A 16,292-nucleotide genomic window follows, 5' to 3' on the forward strand; every position below is an offset into this window, starting at 1 on the left:
CAGGTGTACACTGCAGTAGTGAGGCATCTACACCACCCATGATGTGGACTCCTTTGTAGGGTATCCTTATGGACACTTGTCATATTAAGGAGTCCACTTCATGGTATATATTGAGTATTACAATTTTCATACAGTTTTCCTTTCCTAAAAGGTGTATACATTTTTTGGCACCCTCTGTAAATGAAGTACGTCCTTTCCCACCATACCAAGCCTATCCTCTTCCCTGCCCACTCGCTCCCCCACCCCACCCTGCAGGCAGCCTGGATGTACATTCTCTGCCAGGTCTGACCCCAGTGGGAAGCTAAGAGACTTTTCATTCAGCACTGACCCTCAAGAGGTCAAAAAGAAGGGCTGCAATGTCAGACGAGACCCTTTCCGCCTGTCTGCCTTGTCTCCTTTTGTTCCTGGGCTGCAAAGAGAACGGGTAAAAGCTGGATCCAGTAGGAACATCCATCCTATGTGCCCCGCCTACATTTCTCAGTTGAATTTAAGAGTCTCTGATCTTAATTTGGGGAAGACTTGAGACTTTCACTTTATTTAAAGGTTGGAAGGGGGCAATTATCCCATCTTTAAAAGCCTCCCCCAGGTAGATTGCAGATATTTGAGCCAATCTGTCAATTATAACATTTCAGGGATTTACGGTCTAAAAAACGTTTATTCCTACATTTTGCCTATTTTAAAGATGAGGAAGTTGAGGCCCAGACAGGGGTACTGATTTGCACACAGCAATTCACATTTGGAAAAGGCAGCCTGCCCCATCTACCCACCGCCAGACCCAAGTGTGGGTACCATGGCTGAGAGTAGAAGCCAAGAAAGGGCAAGTAGAGCAGAAACTGCTCTTGACTATAGCGGAGGGTAGGCAGAGGTGTTGGACAGCAATGGTTACTTTTCTCCACTGCCCAAATAACCCTTAAAAGATCACTAAGGAGTATAGGAAAGACACTTAGGAGATTCAGGCAGTTCATCCCCACTACCAGGAAAAGCACCTGGCCACATAGTTTTTTGAAGCGGTGCTGAGGAAGTCTTCCATTGAAAAATAGCACATGATGTGATTTGCATCAGAGATGGAAAGAGTTTTTATTTGTTTTTCTTTTCCTTTTCTGTCCCTGTACCTCTTACCTTCTATGGGCTATACGGTTTCCTCTGCCTTCTTCCAGGTCCCTCTAGATTCACTGTGCTCGCTGGGTCATCTGGAAGGTCTTAGGCATATTTGAAGAGCAGTTTTCTTGTGACTCTCCTGGGCCTCACCCTTTATTTGAGGTGCTATAACTCTCCACCTCCAGCAGGGGGCAGGGCTGGGTTTTGCCCTCTTGGAACCTTACGGAATATTTCTGTGCCAACCTAATTTTTCCTCTGGGGCCTGATTTCCCCAAAACTACCTCCCAGCACCCCAAACACACCCCCTAATCCATTTGGGGGCAGCTGAATATGGAGATGAAAGGAGCCCCACTTCTCCCTTTCTATTGACATGTTAATTGGATCCCAGCTCTCCCACCACCACTTACCATTTGATTCTTCCTGAAGTGTTTTTGCTTTAGCTCCTGTCTATACATCCCAGGACCAGGGAGGGACAACCTCCCTGAAAGCTGTGTTCTTTATTATTTGGTTATCTTTCTGAAGCCTGTATAGTTAGTTCCTGCCCCACAAGTATTTGCTGTTTAATTAAGTGCATAAGGAAGCATGTGCACTTCATCATGAGGTACTAACCATGGCAAAAGAATGCTCTCCATCTACATACAGCAAGACCTCTGCTCTCAGGGTCATATTAAGTGCATCTTTGGAGATAGTCTCTATAAATGCTGATTAAAGTCCCCTGGGGCAACCCATTGATCAGGCACCAAGCAACCTGGCCTCACACAGGTATTAGCAAATATGCATGAGCTGAGGGCTTAGGCCTTGGCCTTTAGGTTCTCTGTTCTGTTCTTTCTGGGATAATTCTCACTGGCTTTAATTAGCCATGTCTATATCTTATAGGGTAGGAACTGGTACCCAAACAGAACATGATTCAGTTCAGCTTTAGCAGGCCTTGTGTCTTCAGAGGTCACCATGTACCTGGCAGTGGTTCAAGCCCAAGTCTGACCTTGCTGCTCTATGGGAAAGCTAGTAATTATAACATAGTAATGACAGCAATGATACAAAGATCAAATGACATGCTCCACCCTCTTCATTGTGCCTGCTCTAGACTTTATAGCTTACAAAGATCTTTTACACCCATGGTTTCATTTCATCCTCACAAGCCCCTGAATTGGGGACTTCAACATCCCTTTTAAAGAAGAGGAAACCAGCTCATATTATATACATGGCTTTTCAAGCCAGAGGTTAGTCTGGCCCAGGTCCTCTGATTCCCAGTCCAGGGCTCTCTCTATTGATCAAGGCTTCCCCTTAACACCTGCTTTAGGATGGTATGGTTACCATAGCACTGGGGGCATCATTGCAGAAAAGCCAGCAACCATGTAGCAAAATCCCCCAGTGGTGTGTGATAAACACTGTGACAAAAAGCTTCCTGGAAGATCCAGCCCTGAATAGCTTCTTAGCACTGACTTTTTCCTGTACAAATGAATACACCAGCCTTGGTTGCTGGGGCTACCTCATTTCACAGTTGTGCCAGCCACGAACAAGGTCCTTATGGTATGAAGAGTGTGACCATCCCAAGGCATACCCAGAATCATCTTGGGGTTCTAACTTTCTTTCTGAAGTTGAAAAATTGGAGTTAGCAATTGGAATATGGAAATGAAGTTTTACTTTGCTTTTTAAGGTATCTTGGGTAGAGGTGAGGTAACTCATGTATTTCTTCTTTAAAATTGCTGTTTGGCCTTGGCAAATGTCACGCTCAAGTGTTTGCTCCTCGAGAGTTTTTTTAAAGAGTTTGTTTTCATTGCTTTTAAAGCGCGGCCATCTTTGTTTCAGCACCTTGCTTTCATGTATCTTTTCTACTTGGGGTTCATTGGTCAGTGGAAGCACAAAAGAGACTTAATAGAAATGTTTCAACATACCCCCAAGCCTAGATAATAGTTGAGTTGTCTAAATTTGAACTATCAAAAGAAAGTTGTTTTTGTTTGAAATGGTGTGGATGTGTTTGTTGGGGATGAGTTTGGTGTTTTGGTTCAGTATTTTTCTCTCTGTATAATTTGATTTGGATTTATAGGAATAAGTCTGGGAGAGCAACTTTCTCCTCCAAGGTTCTCAGACCCAGGCTAGGTACGAATGTCAATAATGCAGCTCCCTCACCCCAACACACTGCCATACTGTGCTGGGAAGGTAATCTGTCATGCCTCTAACTCCCTGCCTGCCTCACTATCAAGGTCTTTGGTGTTTTACATTGAATATGGGTAAATTTTCATTACTTTTCCATCATAAATTGGATATTTATAGAGATTTTGTTAGATCTTGAGCCATATGGATGTGTGGCTACTGACAAAATTGTGTTTTGTTTCTGATGCTCTGAATATATTTCACATTAGCCAATAAACATAAGTACATCCAAATACTGTGTTTATTCCACTACTTTCAATGAACCAAGGTGCCTCATTTAGCTGGTGTGTCTTTGCTCAGTGAGAACAGCAAAGGAATGTGTTTCTTATCAGTAGAGGGAGCCCAAGGAGTGGGATCCACTGACTTGTCACCCAAGAGATCTGGGCTATAGTTCAGGTTCTCCTACCATATTTTTTAATTGTTTATGACATTTATCTTCTCATCTGGGCTACAGATCTACTAGAAAGTTTTGTGTTCTAAACTAATACCTGTTGAACAGGGTTCCATGGCTCTATGGGGACTGTGCACATGTCTTCTGAGTTCTGTAAAATCTCTAGGAATTTGTCTGTGTATGTTTTCATATTGATCATAATATTTTTTAAAAATATAAGCATATTCTATCTAAACCATCAGGATGATTACCTCTTAAAAATTCTTCCTTGCCATTTCAGAGTCTGTGTTTAAAAACTCACTGGACTCAAGGAACCACCTAAAGAGATACTATTTAATTTTGAACGCTGTGCTTTATTGTAGTCTTATTTAAAAGCTAGAGAAATCAACATTTCTACCATCTTTAATAGTATGTGATCCTGACAACAACACCTGTTAATAAGGATATGGAGAAATGGGACCCCTCATACATCACTGGTGGGATTGTGAAATGGTGCATCCACTTTTAAAAACAGTCTGGCAGTTCCTCTAAAAGTTAGAGTTACCGTATGATCCAGTAATTCCACTCCTAGGTATATACCCCAAAATAATGAAAACTTATGTCCACACAACACTTTTACACAAACATCCATAGAAATATGATTTTAATATCCAAAAAGTGGAAACAACACACATGTCTATCAATTGATGAATAAACAATTGCCATATATACATAAAATGGAATACTATGCAGTAATAAAAAGGATTGAACTGACATAAAGTATATACTTCAAAGCATGCTAAGTGAAAAAGTCAGACACACAAGATTCCATATTATATGATTCCATTTATATAAAATATTCATAAAGGCAAGTGAATACAGAGAACGTAGATTAGTGGCTGTGTGGGGCTGGAGGTGAAAAATGGAATTGAATGTAAATAGGCATGCGGGATCTTCTTTGGGGATGAAAATGTTCTAAAACTGAGTTAAGATGATGGCTCCAGCACTCAGGAAAGTTTTTTTAAAATCTTTGAATTGTACACTTGAAATGGATGAATTTTATAGTCTGTAAAATATACCTCAATAAAGCTGTTTTTTTTTAAATTCTGTGACCACCGATCTCTGATTAGACTGGTGTTGGTTTACTAATTTGATTACTTTCCAAACACCTGCTTTGCCAAAACAATCTCAACCTCCCTCTCCTTCTCCCCCTACCCTCCCTTTCATTTCCTCTTTTTCTCCCCTCCTCCCCCCCCCACACCCCACACCCCACACACACACCACAGAGTTACTCAATTCAGGACAAAAGAGAACCTGAGTCCTATTCAGTTCTCTTCATTTTGAGTTTTTCATATAGTCTGAAGGAAAGAGAAAAAGGATGCATCTATAAGGATCTTAGAGGAGGAAGACTTAGGAGGTAGCACTCAGACCAAAGGAGGAACAACAAAGAAAATCACTATAGCTTCAGGGATGAGTAATGAAAAGAGATATTGGGAGACACCATCACAGGCTACAGAGGAGTTTATTGAGGTAGCCATCACAAAATGGGGGAGGAGTAAGTGGGAATTACCTGACAGGTGAGAAGCCAAGACTTGCGTTGAATCTTTCCCGACTCTGTGTCAAAAAACACTCTTTTGCCCAACCAGTCTTCCCATTCTCACTCAACAAAGTTTTGAATGCTGGTATAGTAAGGGAGATTTAACACTCTAATTTATGGAGGGTGGTGAAGGCACAGGAAGGATTGACACATGCATAGACCTTGTCTTTTTCAGAGCTGATATCAGTGAATGCTTGTGCCAGCCACAAGGCAGTGAACTCCTTATGCCACCTGTGTAGCTACTGGCTACCATAATGAACAGCACAGCCAAAACTGGAATGGTGGAGATGGAGAAGAGAGGATGGATTTTTAAAAATGTCAAGGAAGTAAAATTGAGAAGACTATGTTCTGTAGAGAATGAGAGAGCAGGAGGGGTCAAATATGACTTGCAAGTTTCTGTCTTACACAATTGAGTAAAAGATAGTGTAATTCACCAGACATGATGAAAAATGCAATAAATTTAATTTTGGACATCTTTACTTGGAGGTAAATGTGGATATCCAAGTGGGATATATCCAGGAAACAACTGACTATATAGCTTTGAAACCCCAGAGATATTGATTTGGAGGACATTAGCATATAGGCCAAAAACTGGGGACTTGAGCATGGGTGTGATCACCTAGGGATGGGACGTGGAATGAGAAAACAAGAGGGTTAAAAAGACTGAGAATATTCCAAGGAATATAAGGTAAACCAGGAGTAAACGGTTTCTCAGGAACCTAGGAAAATTAGAGTTTAAAAAACTGATTAACAGTTAAATCTGAAGAAAGGTCAAATTTCTGGGAGACTAAAAAAGTCCATTTGATTTGCCAATTTAAAAAATCAATGGTAACCATTATTAGGACAAAAATGGAGGAGGAAGCCATATTGCTGTGGGTTAAGGAGGTAATAATATAAAGACAATGAGTATAGATTACCATTTCATTGGCCTTGGGTTTGGAAGGAAAAAGAAAGCTATCATATGAGGTGTGGTCAAAAAATACAGTGAAAGTTTAAATTTTTAAAAATTATTAGAGTAAAAGATATATTGCCATTAATCTCCCTCAATGTACTCCCCTTTGCTTCAAACACTCTTATCCCATCATTCTTGCCACTTTCTGAAGCAGTTCTGGAAGTCCTCTTTCGTGAGTGTCTTTAGTTGCACTGTCATGGCTGCCTCGATACCCTGAATCATTTTGACTTTGGGGAAGAGCCACATGTCACACAGTGCCAGATTCAGTGAATAAGGTAGATGAGGACACACCGTCATGTTTTTATTTGATAGAAATTGCCGTACCAGAAGTGATGAGTGACACAGAGCATTGTCATGGAGGATGAAGTGAAGACACTCACCAAAGAGGACTCCCAGAACTGCTTCAGAAAGTGACAAGAATGATGGGATAAGTGTGTTTGAAGCGAGGGAGGGTATTTTGAAGGAGCCTAATGGCCATGTGTCTTTTACTGTAACAATGTTTTTATTTAAACATTCATTGCAGTTTTTGATCACACCAAGTGGAGGACATTCAAAATCATATTGTTGATATAATATACATGTTGTTGATAATAATACATTTATTATTAAAATAGGAAAAGTCAGAGCGTGTTTAAATTTGAGGGAGAATTCTATAGAGAATGAATAGTTGAAAACATAGAATATTAAAAAAATAATAATAAATGAAGCCAGGTTCCAGATGAGTAAATGGAATTCAGAAAACAGCTAGAAGAATTAACCTTTACACTGGGAAGTTAATGTTTCTACATTGGAAGCTTAAGGGAAGGAGATTATGGGTGATAGGGGACTTTATTTGTCAATAAATTGTACACTATTTGGGTTGCTCAGTTAGAGAGACATTCTTTCATGTCCAGTTCCTATTATAGAAACCATTTGTATAATGAAAGGCAGCGCTTCTATGCTTTGGTTTAGATATAGAGGCAAGATGGTATGTACAGTGGAAAAAGCACAGGACTCAGAGTGAGAGGACGAGATTTACCTTCTTGGATTAACCATTTGCATGTCCTTGGGCAAGTCAATTGACATTGGTGTGCCTCAGTTTTCTCATCAGTAAAATAGAGATAATAATACATACCTACCTCATAAGGCTGTTGTGATGGTTATCTGTGAAAAAGAGTGACACATTTAGAAGTATCTGAGTATCATAATACCTTCTCAAATACAAGGTACTATTATTATCATTGTTAATAGTATCATTCTCTTGTTATTTCTCTTGTGATTATTGCTATTATTACTATATTACTACCTGACTATGACACAATTAGTATTGTTACTGTTATTAGTAATGTTGCTATGTTCTCCTGCAAATTCTGACCTTTCAACAGCTTAGAGGACAATAAAGATATTTAGGAGCAGACCTTTCCTGGCTAGGTCATCCCACTGGTTTAAAGTCAAGTCAACATAGGAGATTGCACGCCTCCCCATATCTTCATCCCCCAGAGTTGGCTAACAATAACAGAAAACTTTTTCAGTGCTGGGAGGAAATGCCAACCTTTAACTGAATGAAAAACAACTACAACTTAGCTCTCCTAGTTGATGTTTAAATCATGTTGTTTTCATAATCAGTAGGGAAAGCAAGATTTTAATAGAGATATTTCATTGATGAAAGAGGGAAGCTGTGACCATAGTTTTTGACCAAATTTTATAAAGATACAAAACTATAATCTATAAGCTAATACTAAGCAAAAAGTCCTCTTTAGCTAGAAAGAACAATCTCATTAAGGAAGGCTGAGATCTCAAGGAAAGTATCACACTCTTTGCTTTTCTCAGTAATATTATTTTGCATGAGACCCTCTGATGAATGTGCTAGGCCAAGATAATCCATGAGGCCAAAGTCATTTAGCCTTTCAAAGGGCAAGGAAGAAAGATCTGTCACAACCAAAATGCTTGAAACAGAAATTGTATCATATTTTTCATTCCTCAAGGAGCTCTCACAATATGTCCTGGCTCTGTCACCATGTCCCTGTTCTGCTTCAGAGGTAAAAGAAATATCCAGAATTGGTGGTATAAAAGGTGAGGAAATTTTCAGTTGTATGATTGGGTGCATGCATCACATGAATTTGTGCATGGGGATGGTGGAGGATGAAAGAAGGTTTATGTACAGGGAAAACTAGAGAACCGTGATACTGAAGTAAGATTAGATGTAGTTTAACACCAAAGAGAGAGTTAACACCAAGGAGGCAAGCAGGGGGCAAAGAATTTTTTTAAAAAAGAAAAGAAAAATAAAAAAAGAAGCATACAAAAATAGAGAAGGAAAGGGAAAGAAGCTGAAGAGTAAACAAAAAAAGGCACCAGAAATGGAGAAACCCTAATTACTGAGATGACAAGCCTTAGCTCAGGAAATTGTGAGCCTCTGGGTAAGGCAATAGCTGAAACCCAAGCTTGAGTAGCAGGAACAAACCAATATGGAAAGGTGAGCACCTGGGTGGAATGTTGGAAGGAGAAACAGTTTTGTACCCAATGAGGATGCTTCTGAATGTATGTGTATGGCATGTCTGGGGCACGTATGATAGCAATGGTGTCAAATGAGAAGATAAGACTAGAAAAAGTCCCAAAAAGTGTGGCAGGGTATATAGGGTCTGAATTGAAGTGAGTTGAGTTGAGGGTGTGAGAGAAGGGTAAAAAAAATAGAACCTTTATAGATAAACTGAAGTAGAGCTATATACATTTAACACAGAGATAATTGGGGGTAGAAACAGAATTAACACAGGAAGAAAATTAGCAGAAAAGAACACAGTAGTTTGCATTATAGATCTATAGAATGGTCACAGGGAAGTACACGGCATCAAGAAAAGTCAAGTTAGGGGAAGGGGAAGTGAAGCATCAGTAGTAAAGAAACGCTGATTCCTGGGGGGGGGGAAATTGCCACAATCTGAGAGCTTCCATGACTTCACTTTCAGGCTCAGTTAGCATGGAAATTACAGGTAGAAATAAGTGAGAGCACCAGGCAGGAGTGTAGCATCAGACTTTGGGTTATAGATCTATATGATTGAGGCAGTATATACATGCTTGTACATGTGTGAATACAAGTGTGTATGAGTGTGCGTGCATGCATGCACCTCACTGTGTCAATGTTCCAATTTAGGAAGCAACAAATTGTACTTCATAAGGAGTGCTCAGGTTTGAGGGACTGATTTAATTTTCGTGCAAAAATTGGGAGAAAATGTTACTGGGAGTGAGTACAACAGCCAACTGGGATCAAGAGTTTTAGATGGGAAAAAGTCACTATAATTCATTAGAGACAAGATATGCAATTGTACATACTAGTAAAAGACAAATACCAATTTGTTACTCCAGGTGAGAGAGTCCATGGTTCTGAATAATAAGATGGAAAACCTGAAACCTAGAAAAGCAGTCAGAAACTAGAAGAACTACAAAAATTTCTGAGTTAGGGGAGTCACATTTAAGAAGATGGTGTAATAGAAGTTGAGGGCCATTCATAGGTAGGTCTTGCTCCTTGTGATGACCTTTTGCCTTTTGATGTGGCCAGGCTAAGCCAAGGCACAGAGCAAATACACAAGAGCACCAAGCTGGTGCTGAGGGGTACAGTGAAGAAAAATAAGGTGTTCCTTCAGGTAAGGAGGAGCTTTTAAATAGTCTTCCCTCCCTCACCCACCATTTCTAAAGCAAGGTAGGTGAGAGTTGTCATACACCTGCAAGATGTCTTATGGTGTCAGTTACCCCAATAGTGACATACTGGCCCATTAGGTATAGTATGACCACTCCTTTAAGACTCAGAGTCATCAATTAGAGAAGGAACTCAGGCTGTGCCTGCAGGGATGTCCAGGATTGGAAAACACTGGCTTAAGAGATATACCATTTCTGGATGATTTATTGTCATCATGTTGAGTATGAACATCTAAGCTGAGCTAAGGAGATGGGTCAAATTTCCTTGGGAGGAGAATGGAATAGTCATGACCTGTTGCTCAAAGATGCTCTCAGTTAGCATGCCCACAGGTACATATGCCAAGGAAGTCCTTTCAACAGAATTCCAAGGGGTCAGGTGGTCTTCCAAAGTGGGTGCCCACCTTAAATATTGACATTCTGCACCTGGATACAGATATAAGCATCCTTGGTTGAAGACTCCACCTCTTGCTCCATGGAAACATCTGGATCGTTCCAATCTCCCTGGACAGAGATCTGGGACTGTCCCACCCCTGTGGCCAACCTGAGCTTCCTAAACACGTGGGGCTCTGGTATTGTCAGAAGTACCCATGGGAACCCCTGGAGCGCTTGGCTCTCCAGCACTTGCACTTGACACACCTTGGAGTCCTTGGATAAGAACTGGAATTTTGTGCACCAGGATACTATAGATCTGAGTTTGGTATGAAAGCTCCTGTGAGACAGCAGTTGATGAAAGGAATGTAGCAGGTACTGCTCATGGCAAAACTACAGAAGACATAGAAAACTACACTCTCAGTTTCTGTGTTTGCACTGGAAATAAGAACCACATAAAACTGAGGGGAAGCCAATGTATTGTGAAGACTATTATAATGAGAATCAATATTCAGATGCTCTTCTTTCATTTCTGGTAGTTGTGCCAAAGTTTGACAAGCAGATGCATCGTTACCCATACTCTGTATCCACAACCTCTTCCCCAGGTGTGAGTATGTTATAACAATCATCATCACTTGCATGATGTACAGCAGGCCAAATGTCCCAAGGCCCACATCGTTCCTAACCAGCTTGCTGGGCCCAGGTAAAGCAGGGAGGCAGTGACTGATGACAATTGCAACATTGGAACAGAGAAGAATGGAGGTTATGATAACAAGACCAGTAGAATGCACATAAGGAGGCCGTAGTTCTAATACCTGTTCTGTCACAGCATGTCCGTAACTAAATCCCACCCCCTCCAATCTCTAGGTCTTAGTTTATCTAGTTTTAAAGTTAAGAGATTGCACTACATTATTCCCCAATTGGTTCTGGTCCAGGAAGTGGTTAAACTGAGGCCTACCAGAGTCTTAATCACCAGTGTTTGCAACCTGCAGGCTATCATCTTGGTCCCATTAACCCTGGTTAGAGTCAGAGAGAGACTCCATGTCCACTATTGGAGAAAGATCGAAGTGGACAAGAATGCAGTTAAGGACTTCTAAAATGACACCTTCCCTAGGGTCTTTGGGAAGACAACAAAATCAGCTCTTAAGTGACTGGCCTGACTTATATGCTGATGAGAAAGAACAGATTTTCATAATCAAATTGCATATGAAGATCGAAGAACACTGCTATAGTCCAGATCATAGCTAAAGTCAGCGTGCTTTGGGGGCTGTGTTGCCCTTGGTTTCATTGGATACAAAATTACCTGGAACAGAGGCAACATCCTCTTGATAACTGCTCTGGTCTGTGTTTTATGTATGGTCGAACACTGATTGAAACATTCTTACTTGCTTTATATAATTTACCTGGACTCTTAATACTGTTTACATCATTCCAATATGAACACATTTGGATTGAAAGTAGCATAGGGAAATAAAGGAAAAATACATCCAAAATGTTTTGCCTCTGAAAACACCTGAAATCCAAATGGAACCCAGCCAAAGGAGGAGGAAGTGTAGAGGTGGGAAGATATGTGTATGCCATTCTAAACATAACCTGTTCTCAAGGCCTGCCCCATCCTAAAGAGTTTGAGGAGGTATCCAATCTGCCTCAGCACAGCCCATTCTGTCTTTTTATTCAGAAATTCCCTCCAGAAGCCTTACCCAGTGTCAGTCAACGGTGACCACCATCAGTGTTAGAGTTGAGACGTGAAGGGAGCAGTACTGAGTGAATCAGCTGAAGTGGCACGTGATCCTGCCGAACATCCACTGTCCACTCAGGAATTGAGCCAGGAGGAGGGAAGCAAAGGGGATGTTGGCTAATCACTCAAATAATCCCCATCAGGCCTTGCACAGCAGGCCGGTTCAAGAATGAGGGCTTGAGATGGGTTTATATCCCTTCTTTCTCAAAGTCCCCTCACTCATCCCTGCACTGGAGCAGAATTTGCCCTGTGTGCTGTACCCAACCCTCTGTAGTCATTCACTAAAACAAATGGACTGTTGAGCAGAATTATCAAACTGTTAGATATTGCCAGATTCAAGATAGGAAGGCCTGTTGATTTGTTAATTTCCTTCTGCTTCATGAAAACTTGGCGTAGGAGCGGGTTACTGCAGAGGGATATTGTTATGATGACTGCATACTCCAAAGACAACTCTATTTTTGTTGTGATGTGGGGTGTGCCCTCCAGCATTTCCTGTTTTTTTATATTGACCCTTCCCATTCTGGGTTGGTGATACTGGTTCCATTTAGACTTGCAGGATTCCAGCTTTGATCTACAATTTTTGGAACCCAAGTGAACTTCTCTAGGAGCCAATCAACTCTACTTTCCACTTGTAATAGAAAAGGTGTTGCTCCATTAATGAAATACTTCATTTTTGTTTGGGATTACAAAATAAACAGGCCTCAAGGGACTAGAAAAGAGATAGATGACGGAGCCTTTCTCCAAAGCTCAACACACAGAAACTCCTGGATCTGCCTTAGATTTCAAAAATCAGAGACTTAACTGCTTCACAAAAGGGTGAATCAGCTTTTCAAAGCTTGTTATAAAGTGAGATCCTGAATATGCAAGAGCAGGTCTTGACCTCTCCTGCAGGAGAAGGAAAGCCGGGGTTCCTGCTGAACAGCTCACTTTCACTTGTTTGACGGCGTCCTGTAGGGCACATCAGACCATGAGAGAGTTATTGTTCCCCATTCCTCACCTTCTTCAATGTGTGTGCACTTCTTTCCAGTCATTTGTAGGAAATAGCTATCTAGTATATTTGAGGGATCGTTGATGTATTCTCAACTTTCACTGTGGGAGAAAAAAAATGATAGTCTACGTTACCTTAGGCCAACACTCTTCTATCAAATAGGTTTAAAGAAACTAAAGAATAAGCCTTTCATTCTACCTTTAGTGGCAGTATGTGAAGTGAAGTCACTTTGTCATCCTTGAGTCAGAAAAAAACAGCTATCTTTACTCCGGGCTCAGGGCCAGAGGCCATATACTCTCCAAAGATTCCCTAGTTTCAGTCCCAAAGGTGGTCTCAGCAGGCACCAGAGCCTGCTGGGGCGAATCCCACTCCATGGGGTAAGCCACCGCACAGTAGCCCATATGCTGTGGTTGTGGCCAACCTTCAAAGCCAGTCATGCAAATGAAAACAAACAAACGAAAAGCTGAAGTAACAATACTTATATCAGACAAAATAGACTTTAATGCAAATGCTATACTAAGAGACAAAGAAGGACATTTCATAATGATAAAGGGATCAATCCAACAAGACAATATAATCCTTGTAAATATTTAAGCACCCAACATAGGAGCACCTAAATATATAAAGCAAATATCGATGTACAAACAAGAACAGACCAACAGTAATGCAGTCCTAGTAGATTTACAGGTTGAACTGTGTCCTGCCCAAAAAGTTATGTTGAAATCCTAATTTACCGTACCTCAGAATGTGACCTTATTTGGAAATAGTGTCATTGCAAATGTAATTAATTAAGATGTGGTCCAAGTGGAGTAGGGTTTGCCCTTAATTCAATATGACTAGTGTCCTTATAAGAAGAAACAGAGACACACAGAAAGTTGATGGCTATGTAAAGACAGAGGCAGATACACCTGAAGCTGAAACTGAATAATATTGAATGTCATCTATAATTAAATATGTATGTATAGTCACAGGAGGTGTAGTAAAGCATAGGGAATATAGTCAATGGAATTGTAACAGCTATATACAATGTAAGAGGAATAGTAGACTAAGGGGGTTATCACTTTGTGAAGGGTGTAAATGTCTAACTACTACATTGTTTTGTACACCTGAAAAAAAAAAGACAGAGGCAGAGATTGGAGTTATGCTTCCTTAAGCCAAGAAATGTCCAGGACTACCAGAAACTAGCAGAGGCAAGGAAGGATCCTCCCGTAGAGGCTTTGTAGGGAGCACAGCCCTGCCAACATCTTGATTTCTTACTACTAGCCTCCAGAACTGTAAGAGAATCAAATTCTGTTTGTTTTTTTTAAGCCACACAGCTTGTGGTACTTTGTTACGGTAGCACCTATGAAACTAATATAGTGATAAAGAATATTTAAAATGCAAATTAAGCTATTTATAAATGACAACTGTACTTGTAATTTAATTTTAAATGACAATTTTCATGTCTTTCATTTTTTATTTTGACTGGGGGTTTGTAATCTCAAAGCCCTTTTAATCCTTGACATTTCAATGGTGATAGCAGAATTACATCTTCAGGGAGGGGTGTTGCTTAGTATGGTTAACTGAATTTATCTCATGCTGTTATCGATTGTTTTCCCTTCCTGAATTCATTCATTTTCAACGTTTTCAGATAACCACAGCTCTCCCACCTATGTTAAGGATTATCCCCTGTATTCACTTGTTTGCATAACTTCTATTTCCAAATATTCTTTGCTTTCATTCTCATAATTACATAAAATAGAACACAAACCATTTTAAGAAATTTTGCTCTTGAGAAACCTTTTTCCAAAATTGTACTTGCCTTATTTTTGGAGGTTTGCATTTATATATGCACAAATATTTAACATAAATATATGTATAAATGGTTAATCACACATGCATTTAACGTTCAATTTAACCAGTGTTCTATTATTAAAGACTTAAAACTGTGTCATATATATCTCCTTTCATATTTATCTTTGAAGTAAACTTTGGATTAAAATTTATACATTTGACCAAGGGGGAAAAAAACTGCATATGTGGAATCAGAAGAACATGTACTAACTTTAGCAAAACCAGTGTGCTCAGTACATACCAGGGTTCCTATTTTCTCCCATAAAAGGAAAGTAGAGAGGAAGGGAAAAAAGCGGGAAAACAGGTGATTTCCTACTTTAAAATCCATAGCAAGAGTCTTATTTCTTGAAACTCCTGAGGTATGGTTATTATTTTTGTAATTTTATCTCTGTGTGTGTGTGTGTATGTGTGTGCACGCACGTGTGCACGCATCCTTCTGAAGAAAATAATCTCCCACTGTGTCTTTTATTTTCTCAAATGGATTTCTTATTTCCCCTGCATCCCAAATCTCTCGAAAGGATATGTAAACACTCCAAAAACTCCTATGCACAGTGATGCACAAACTTCCCCAGGGTAGAGAAGGAGGGCACCATCAAACTTTATTGGCACATCTAATTTTCCCCAATAATATGATGACAACACTGTGGATATCTTTCATTAAGCTTGATTTTCCCTGGGACAGTGTGAGAACTGTGTGGTTTTCCGCTTGTGCCCCATATATCTTCCTGGCAAGTGTGGGAACACCTCACATCTGTCACATTCACCATATTTCCCCCAGTGGTGAAGAATACCCTATATGTTTCCCATACACCCTTGTTTTCCTTGGAGAATGCAGAACACCTCGCCCCAGATTTCTATGGGGTTGTGTAATAATCCCCACCTTATCTCCTGCACACTTCAAAATTATCTCTATTTGGAGAGGTACTATTATAACTTTCTCTCACCCCAACTTTCACCTGGACCTTTGGAAATATTTTAAAATCTGCATTGAATATGAAATTTTGCAGCATCACCTTGTATTTACCCCAGTCCAGGTTAGAACACGAGCATCTTTCCAGCACCTGGCTTCCTCCAATTTTTTTCTTCTTTTTCAAGAACATGTTAGATATTCTGGAATACTACATTCACTTACATGTGAAATTTAGGGTCAGCTTGTCATAGTTTTTAAAAAAAATTTCTTTTTTTAATTAAAATTCGTTGGGGTGACAATGATCAACAAAACTACATAGGTTTCAAGTGTACAATTCTGTACTACATCATCTATATATTGCATTGTGTGTTCACCACCCAGAGTCAGTTCTCCTTCCATCACCATATATTTGATCCCGTTTACCTTAACCTACAACACTCCTCCCCCCTTACCCTCTGGTAACCACTAAACTATTGTCTCTGCCTATGAGTTTTTGTTTCTTTATTTGTTTGTCTTGTTCCTTTGTTGCTTTCAGTTTTATATCCCACATAACAGTGAAATCATATGGTTCTCGACTTTTTTGCTTATTTGGCTTACCATAATAATCTCAAGATCCA

The sequence above is a fragment of the Hipposideros armiger genome, unplaced genomic scaffold (assembly GCF_001890085.2).
Source record: "Hipposideros armiger isolate ML-2016 unplaced genomic scaffold, ASM189008v1 scaffold_119, whole genome shotgun sequence".
NCBI lineage: Eukaryota > Metazoa > Chordata > Mammalia > Chiroptera > Hipposideridae > Hipposideros > Hipposideros armiger.